A 10,391-nucleotide genomic window follows, 5' to 3' on the forward strand; every position below is an offset into this window, starting at 1 on the left:
CTGGGTTCATGACCTGAGCTGAGGGTAGATGCTTAGCCAACTGAGCCACCCAGGTGTCCCTTGGCATTCTCTTGTTATAAACAAACATACCTTTGATTATATGTGTATTTGTGTGTGTATTTCACACACACACACACACACACCCACACACACACGTGCAACACACACACACATATATTGTATATTATATGTGTTTATGAATGAATGTATTTATTTCCTGTGGAAAGAAGATCAAGAGCAGCCTCCTAGACCATACTGTCTAGAGCATAAAGAAGATTATGCACAGGAGGAAGGAAAAATAATATGAGCTACATTTACTGTGAGTCAGGTGTAGTCTTAAGCCCTCTAGTGTTACTCATTCCATCCTTACAGTGACCGTACAAGGTAAGTATGATGGTCTTCCCTCAAAATAGAAGCGAACCTAGAAAACTGAAGTCACTTAAGGCCGTGCAGCTAGTGAAGGGCAGAGCTGGGGTTCTGACACAAGGCTATAATGAGTCTGCTGCCTCCGGTTTTGATGTTTGACCACTGACAGTTTTGAAGTACCACCCTCCCCCTTTCCCTTTGCCCCACATTTGAGCAAGTCACTATAAAAGCAGGATCAAATCATACAAACTTCTGGGCACTAGCAGAGCACCCCTCTTCCTGCCTCTAAAGCAAAATAAATATCAAAACCACTTGTCTCTCCCTTTTCTCAAGCTGCTCCCAGCTGGCTTGGGTGCTTACCCTGTTCTACCGGGGGTGGGGGGATCCTAGTATGTGAGTAATAAACCTTTTTATATCCTATTGTTGATGTATGATGTCATTAGTCTTGCTTGATGTTTTAATTGATTTCAGGCAATGCAAAATGGAAAGGGGAAGTGGGGCTACTGAACACACACATGACCACTTCATATTGGAGCGGCCAACACTCTACATGTGCCTTAGCCACATACCCCTGTCATGCTATGAATAGTACTCAGGCAGAAAAAGTGGGGTGGGGTGGTGGGGGGGCTCATTTGAAGTAGAACAATTTGTACTGCTTCTGTATGTTACAGTTTTGGTTCATCTTTTCTGTGCACTTTCAGTTCTTGTAATTATAAGCTGTAGCCATGTAGGATACTGTGAACCAAAGTAAGCTTTATTGCAGGAAAGGACTGTTTAAACAGTTGAAGGCCTGTTTCTTCCTTCTCTGTTCTTATTGTTATGAATATAATGAATTTTTAACAAATAGAGGGCCTATTGCTGAGCTGGAAGACAAATGCTCTGTTGCAATAGTAAAAGCAGACCATCTCATGCATCTTCTGAAAGATTTAGCCAAAGAATTGTCCCCATAGGTAATGAACATCTGTTTTATTTAGCTTCCTCTTCTCCAACTCTCTGATAACAGAACTGATTTTCCTCTGAGGAAGCTGTTCCATATGTTTCAGCAAAGCTAAGGCCTTTAACTTCATAAAATCTGCCCCAAACACAGGGGAGGACATAGAATCCAGTCTATGGGTTGAAGTCTAAAACTACATTATCTTCCTGAAACTATTGGTGGGTTTAGAAATGCACATGTCGCTGAGTTCAGGCCAACCAGAATCCTCCATGAGAATCTTCTGCTAGACCTTTTAACATGATAACAGGGCACCTGGTAGCTCAGTCGGTTAAGCATCTGCCTTTGGCTCAGGTATCATCATCATTCCAGAGTCCTGGGATCAAACCCCACAGTTGGACTTCTGCTCAGCAGTGAGTCTGTTTCTCCCTCTTCCTCTAACCCTCTGCCTGCTTGTGCTATCTCTTTCTCTCAAATAAATAAATAAAAATCTTAAAAAAAAAAAATTAGACCTTTAACATGACTACATCTCTCAACTGGTGTTGCTGGTAGATTGTGACAAAAGGGCTGTCACAGGTGATTGTTCTTTATACCTGAAGCTAAATTCATTGATCAAGAGAAAAGGACATGGGCTTCCAAGATACAACTCTTGAAGCCAATTATTTTTGGAAATTTTTGTTCACAGAAGCCAATGAATTCTCCTTTTCTTCCTAAGCTAGTTTGAGATGCGTTTCATAACTTGTAGTCAAAAGTTTACATTGTTTACATTGTTTATGTGTAAATATACTGTGTCATGAAAGATGTACTAGGTAAGGGATCAAATAATTTATTGTCCAAATCAGAACACTTTTGAAAGTAAAACTGGATAAAATTCATACTTACAGAGGGCCACAGGTTATACTGGAACTGTCCCAGGCCAACCAGGGCATGCGTTAACCCTAATAATTAGGTTTTATCATACCATATTGTAGGTCTTTTAGACCTTATAGTGGCTTCCTCCATGCCCATAGATTTTTTCTTTTTTTTAACATATATAGGCAACTCTTTAATGAGTTACATTTGGAAACAGAAAGGGGAGGTCAGCCAGGCACTTTTAACTGTGGTTTTATGCAGTTAAGCCCTTCAAAGAATAGTGAAATCAAGGCACTTCTCCTCCTGGAATATTTCCTTCTTATTTTTCTTTGTTGTAAGGTTATATAGAAATGTATGAGTATATGGGCATTATAAAAGAGAAGGGATGACCTGTGAGGAAGGAAATCAGACAATAAATCTAAAACTATGGAAATTAAAAACTTCAACTTGGGGGAGGGTAGGAAGCAACACATTTTTTCAAAGCTGTTACAGTCCATGCAGTTGTCTTTTCAAGTAGGAATAGAAAAAACCAGATACGCAGCTACAGAATGAATCTGGGGTCTTGACTTTAGAGCTTCTATTGTCTTTGGAATTGGGTGGGGCATCAAGTGCCTTTTTCAGAATAGGCCAGAGAAGATAGGTCTAATCTGGCTTGTAAGGCCTTTGTTAGCCCTGTGGCCAGCACCCTGTGGGGGGGAATACCCAGTTCTTCCTAGTCCAGTCAGAGGCCTTGGGCCCACTGCAGTGTGAAGACAACCAGATTTGCTTGTTTGGGGTCTGCATGTTGATCACATAGCTTCCTAGATCTCCACCTAGCATAACTGTTAAAACACCACTCCCACATGAGACATCATAGACTTAGAATGAGTAAGGTTTGTCTGCGAGGTCTTCAACAAACTCTGCTAGGGAGTCTGGTGTCTTCTCTGCCAGCTTTCATAGGTGGTCTCATCTAGACTGTCAGGCTCGCCCAAAGTTCCCACTCTCCTCAGAGTCATCAAACACCCTGCTTTCTGACATTCACCTTCTGGTTGAGGTGGTGGAGGCTTGGAGGAGTGTGGCTGGGTCCCAACTCATGGGCACCAGCGGTTACCCTAGGGCTGGGTGTTCCCTCCTCGCCCCCGGGGCCCCAGCGAGGGTCAGGGCTGAGCCCAGGAGGTGCCGGGTGGGGCAGTGTGCACCTATACCACCCTCGGACTCCAGGGACTACACAGAGTTCTGTAATACATACTGAATGTGTAAGAAAACAGCTCTGTGTGGCCTGTCCACGCATGTGGCAGCAGGCACTTTATTTTGGCCTGACCAACAATATTTCCTGGTTTTCTTTTCATTACAGAAACCCTTTTTGGCTCTTTATGTGCTAGTGGGCTTAGGCACAGGGATGAAATAGTTGCTCTAGGCAGTCATAGCAATTTAGTTCGCCCATATGAATGAATGATCTTTAGAAAGCTTTTCACCTACTTAGGGCCACTAGGATGTCAGGAGAAGTCTTTTGGCGACTTCTAGGGAAGTTTTGCTTCCCTGAGAGAAAAGAGACACAAGAATATACGTCATTCTCTGGATTCCTTACCCAACCACATTCCTGCTCTGGGTGCTGTTGTGTTAAGACTCAATGACTGAGGGGCACCTAGGTGGCTCAGTGGGCTAAAGCCTCTGCTTTCGGCTCAGGTCATGGTCTCAGGGTCCTGGGATCCAGCCCCGCATTGGGCTCTCTGCTCAGCGGGGAGCCTGCTTCCTCCTCCTCTCTCTCTCTCTCTGCCTGCCTCTCTGCTTACTTGTGATCTCTGTCCGTCAAATAAATAAATAAAAATCTTAAGAAAAAAAAGTTCTAAAAAAAAAAAAAGACTCAATGACTGAGTCTGTGGCAGCAACGTGGGGTCCGTGAGGTAGTCGGTCTGCAGATAGACACCTGCATGCTGAGGATGGTGGTGCTAACACATGGAAAGTTTTGGGGCCTTAACGCTATCACTCATTCTGGAATCAACCCTGGGATTTCTGCCTCCAGAGGTCTTGTCAGATAGGCATGTCGTATTCTTATGGGTTAAGCTATTATCAGGGAGGTATCTGTTAACCTAGTTAATATAAGAGGCATAAATTCCATACCAGGCTGTCAGTGTCCATGTCATGGTCATATCCTACTGGATGGGCAAATTCTGCAGACAGCTTCCAGAGTCAATCCCCACCATATCACAAATGCTGCCCTGTATTTTTCAAGAGGAAGAAAAAGTTGTCTAGATAGGCCTCGTTGTCGTCCACCTAAGGAAGCCTCTCTTCCTCTCTCTCTTACCTCTTTGTGCTGTAGCAAATCATTCTTCAAAGATGCATATGGAAAACAGTTAACATAAGTTTATAAGAAAACTACAAATAGATATCTTTTGTGACTTTAAGCTTACTCCCTACTAGAGCAACCTAGAATTGATTGGCTTTTCTAAATCCTGTGCAAAGCCTTACCCATTTCAGGATACCAGGATTTTCATGGAGGCCTGGAGCAAGCAACAGGAGCCCTTTCCCTCTCTCGGGGCTTGGCAGAGAGCAAGCTCATCACAGTGAATCGAGCTCTCCACATCCTGCTGCCTTTCAAGTACCCGTTTATCAGGTCATTGGATGATGACAGACTGAACATTGGTGTCACTATTAGGAAGCATTGGCTCTAGTCATATCTTTGCCACCAGGAAGATCTGCCATCCAAGACACCTTATGCAAGCCTTTGGGAGATTTCAGTTTTACAGTCTGTAAAATGAGGATTTTGGATGAGAGAATTTAGAATCCTAAAATTGCATACTCAGAATCCAAAGAGACTTCATCTCAGGAAATGAGGCTTCATAGCACCAGCCAGACTCCATCTATTATCAGTGGTTGCTGGAAAGTTGTGTTGAGAAGTGAGGTAGACTGTATAGATATCCATAACATCTGTCTTTCCATAGATACCACAGATATCCAGGACCTAATCCCCGGAATCTGTGAACAAAAGGGACTTCTCATATGTGATTAAGTTAAAAACTCTCAGATGAGATTATCCTGAATTATCTGGGGGGGGGGGGCACTAACTGAGATCTATTCTTATAAGAGACCTGCAGATTTGACTACTTTGACTACAGAAGAGATGAAGAGACAGGTGTGTATGTGACTGCACTTCTGGCTTCCCAGGTGGAGGAAGGGGTCCTAAGCCAAGGAATACAGGGAATGCAGTTCTAGAAGCTTGAAGAAGTAAGGAAACAGATTTACTTCAGAAGCTTTGGAGGGGATGCAGCCCTGCCAACAGTTTGATTTTTGACATCTAACTGGAACTATAAAAGGATAAGTTTGTATTGCTTTAAGCCACTGATTTGTGGTAGTTGGTTATAGCATCCTAACTAAATAACTCAAGAAGGATGATATAGTGTCATTGACCTCAGCAGAGATACAGACTGGGTTATATTAGAGATGGTCCATTCTGAATGGAAGTGAGTGGCAGTGAGTGCTTTCTTGTCTCCCAGCTGCAGCTTCTGGCTTAGAAAACTATGGATCTGGATATGTAAAAATAGCTTTGTAATACACTGGTATTTTCTGCTTTTATCTGAATATTGCCCTCTAACAAGGATCTTCCAATATGTGCCGACAGGTCGCTCTTCAGCTTTCCACATAAATTATATTTACAGACAATAGCAGACTGGGGGTGCCTGTGTGAATGAATTATTTTCAGCATTTATCTTTTTCAATTGGCATTTATTGCTGTGGCGTCTAACCTATGGCATGTATCAAAATAACTTAAGACATTTATAAAAGTGCATGCCTGGATCTCAACCCAATGGATCCAAACAATTTCCTTAAGCATTATTTTTATATTCTTTGAAGACATTATAAAATACACACAAGGGTGAAAACAATTTATTGAGTCAGCTGCCATTGACTTATATAATTGGAAATACTCCCCAAATATTGCTATTTTTGCAACAGATTTGACAGCCTTGTGGTTCTCTCTCTGTCATGATACCCATGTTCCTATGGTGGTACATGGAGGTAAGCCAGGCCAAAAAAGCTCAGAAATTTTCCTTCAGATTGCATTAAATAATGCTAAATGTGTGATTTATTACTCATAGCATGCTGACTATTTCAGGAAATTGCCAGTCTGTCTTAGGCTGGATGGCCTCTCATCAAATTTGATGTCATCTGTTTGCTGACTGGAGAGACAGAAAATATTGCTGTTCTATCCTACTTTATACAAACATGAAATTGAACCGTCTGAAATTACTGTTTTTTCTAGGTAAAAAATACTAGAATGCTGGCAATTCCATATGGCTTAACCTGCTAAATGAATTTATTAGTAAATAAACTAAAATCAAACAAGCTAAATTATTCCAACAGTTTTTTTTAAAAGTGAAATTTAATAAGTAGGTAAATACTGGTATAACTTCCAGGTTATTGAATGTAACCAGAGAGATGAAAGATAAATTGTTAGTTAAAATTCTGCGTATTACTGTCTTTGTTGATTTTCTTCAACCTTCCCAAGACATGAATTTGTTTCATTGTCTTCAGTGATTTTTGTACATATTCATCGAATATGTGAATGTTACTATTGTATATAAATGAAAAGCAACCACAAATCATGAATTATGTGTGTGTACTTAAAATCCTGTACTATAATATGCACTGTAAATGAGTTTATTACATATATTATTAAGGTTGGGCTAGCTGTAGCCCATTGGAATTAGAGTAAGAAGTCGAGTTGGAGTCCACATGTGTGACTTGTTTTCATTTCCCCATCTGCAAAATGGGGAATATTTACCAGGTAGAATTACTGTGAGGCTCAAATTAGATAATGTGTATGCAGGTAATTGTAAATCATAAAGCACTGTAAGATATTATGGTGTATATGAAATAAGTACGAGCTGAAGATTTGCCATCTTTGTGTCAACAGACTAAGCTGTTTCTAGGATGCTAACCAGATGCACTTTGTAAGTTGACAAGCAGAACTTGTTTATGCATTGATTAAAAAAAAAGGTTTACTATCTCCTATGGAATAGATAGCTAACAAGTGTGAGAGATTTATGTGAAGAAACAAAAGTCCATTAATTAAATAAATAGGGTAAAAATAATTAACCTGACAATCACATTTCAAAAAGAATACCTGTTTTTTAACTCAAAGGATTATTATTATTATTATTATTATTAAGATTATTTATTTGGCAGAGAGAGAGAGCACAAGCAGGGGGACGGGCAGGCAGAAGGGGAAGCAGGCACCCTGCTGAGCAAGGACCCCGATGTGGGACTCGATCCCAGGACCCTAGGAAAATGATCTGAGGTGAAGGCAGATGCTTAGCTGACTGAGCCACCCAGACATCCCGATTTTTATTATTATTATTTTTTATTTATTTTAAGTAATCCCTACACCCAAGATGGGACTCAAACCTGCAACTCCAAAATCAAGAGTTACACGTTCCCCTGACTGAGCCAGCCAGGCACCCCTCAAAAGATTATTTAAATCTTCACTTTTTAATTTAACCCAAATTTCTTTGTGTTGGGAGGTATAACATTAATTTCTTTTAAGCATTCTTATAAGAATGTTTTTTTGCCATTGTTTGCAAATAAGCTAAGGAAATTAGCTGATGAAGACAGGAGGTAACGCCCATACTGACCTTATGGCTTCCCTGTCAAGGATCTCACGAGCAATACCTCTCCACTGCATAAGTATTATTACTTTATTTTAATTATATTATACTTCAAGAGCATTTTAATGTTGTTACATATTATTTCTTGCATGTAATTAGTGAAATAGAAAGTGATAAACTTTATTATTTTTACTTTATTTACTTCTGTATTATTTTATTTACGGGCAGTTCTCCTTTAAGAGAGGAATGGATCTTCTCGATACATGTGGTCATTGTCTGGAAATAGAACCACTCAGAGAAATCTGAGAATGCTTTGAGAATACCAGGACCCTGGAGGGGCTGCTGCAGAGTCTTTTGGAATTTACCCATGGAAGAGCCAATGTGGTGGGTCTGTGACTAGCGGAATGACAGATAAGAGGATGACAGAAAGATCTGCAAGGGTGAGGAAGCAGCATGGCCCAGGCACAGAGGTGTGAAACACCACAGGTGTGCAATTAGAATGATAGCCAGTTAGCATGCCTGGAGTATAAAACTCGAGGAGGAGGAGGGCAAGGGCGCTTTCTGATAAGGAATAAGCCTATGGCTGGTTAATCAGGTCATCGGGGTCCTGCCGGTAGCTTGTTCATTACATGCCTGTTTTCTAATTTGATCAACTCGGTGGCAACCATCATCAGACAAGGCAGGTGTTTTCTGGAGAGGCTCTGTCGCACACCCTCAAAGGATTTCCCCTTCTTTCCAAAGCACCTGCTACTGCCACACAACTGGCTGATAAATACACCGATGACATTATTTTTCTGTTCAGAACTACCAGAAAAGCTGAAGTCCCACTCAAGAAGGCATAAGCTTGGCCCAGGCATCACTTGGGAAAAAGTGTTGCTTAGCTGAGCCATTCAAACTGGGCACAGTATCAAATCCATAAAAAGTACTCCATAAATAGTAGGAGTTGCTGTGGTTGTGTGTATTTTGATCATTGAATTCTCCTTCCCTTAAACCTAGACTTTGCCACTTAACACTAAATTCCTTTCACTTTGATCTGATTCACAGGTGCTGGCTTGTATGTTGGGCGTACTGATAAAGATATAGGAGTAGTATTAAATGTGCTAGGATGTGCCAAGACCTGGTTCTAAGGACTAGGGTATATTACAAACTTACTAAAACAAAAGAGATGTATCTAACTTCAGGCCAGTATAAGAGCTGATACATTCATCAGTATCTCTCATCAATTTTTTTATGGGTTTATAGATCTTTTTAAAGAGTTAAAATTTTAGAAGAAGTTTGAAAAACAATCTAAACATATACTTGATATTTCACTACATTTTTTATTCTAGAATATTTTTTTTTAAAGACGGCTCTTTGAATATTGCTCAGGTGAATAGGATAATGGTAAAATACATATGTAAGATAACAGACTAATAATTCAGTAAACACTTTGGCACTTAGCATCCAGTTTATGAAATAAAACTTTGCCATTGCCTTTAAAACTTCAGTGAGTTCCAGAATTTTGTGTATATTTTCCTTTTGTAGAAATTTTATCATGTGTTGATCTTTAAACCTAAAATATCAGGGCGCCTGGGTGGCTCAGTGGGTTAAGCCTCTGCCTTCTGCTCAGGTCATGATCTCAGCTTCCCGGGATCGAGCCACACATCGGGCTCTCTGCTCAGCAGGGAGCCTGCTTCCCCCCTTCTCTCTGCCTGCCTCTCTGCCTACTTGTGATCTCTCTCTCTCTGTCAAATTAAAAAAAAAAAAATTAAACCTAAAATATCTAACCATACCCACTCAGTAGCACAGCTAGCTCTGTCAAAGTTCAAGTGTTTATTCATGTATGGGAAAGTGGGATGGGTGGTCTTGACCCTTTGTTGTATGCCATTGGTCTGTTTGTCTTTTCCTACCCTATTTTCACAGTTTTAGCTATCATAGCCTTAGAAGTTTTATATAAATTCTTGATACTTTAATATTTTTTATTTTCTTTCTGGTTCTTTTCCTCTGCGTCATGGTAAAATGTCTCAATTTTGCCTTTCATTTTATTGAATCCATTTTCTAAAGGTCAATTCTCTTTTATTTAGCATCCAACACATTTTTTTTTAAAGATTATTTATTTATTTATTTGACAGACAGAGATCACAAGTAAGCAGAAAGGCAGGCAGAGAGAGAGGAGGAAGCAGGCTCCCTGCTGAGCAGAGAGCCCGATGTGGGCCTGGATCCCAGGACCCTGGGATCATGACCTGAGCCGAAGGCAGAGGCTTTAGCCCACTGAGCCACCCAGGCGCCCTCCAACACATATTTTAATTCACTATTGAAATTTTAGTTTTCTTGCTTTTTTTTTTTTTTTTGTCTCATCTTGCACACTAATACCTCCTAAGAAAAATAGAGTGGTTTTGGGGCGCCTGGGTGGCTCAGTGGGTAAAGCCTCTGCCTTCAGCTCAGGTCATAATCCTGATCCTGGGATCAAGCCCAGGATCAGGCTCTCTGCTCAACAGGGAGCCTGCTTCCTCCTCTCTCTCTGCCTGCCTGTGATCTCTGTCAAATAAATAAATAAAATCTTAAAAAAAAAAAAAAAGAAAAATAGAGTGGTTTTAATGCAAAGAATGTAGAGATGTCATTCCTCCCAACTTACACATAGATGTATAGTATTTAGAATACCCTGGCAAACATCTGCT

At 40.6% G+C, this 10,391-nt stretch overlaps 1 pseudogene across 1 annotated transcript; it reads right to left on the minus strand.

The window, feature by feature from the left end:
- Positions 1 to 2,753: 2,753 nt before the first annotated feature.
- LOC309840340 (frataxin, mitochondrial pseudogene) lies at positions 2,754 to 3,419 on the minus strand (annotated as a pseudogene). Its single transcript has one exon. The product of its transcript is annotated as a frataxin, mitochondrial pseudogene (transcript).
- Positions 3,420 to 10,391: the final 6,972 nt, after the last annotated feature.

The sequence above is a fragment of the Mustela nivalis genome (assembly GCF_964662115.1).
Source record: "Mustela nivalis genome assembly, chromosome: 9".
Lineage (NCBI taxonomy): Eukaryota > Metazoa > Chordata > Mammalia > Carnivora > Mustelidae > Mustela > Mustela nivalis.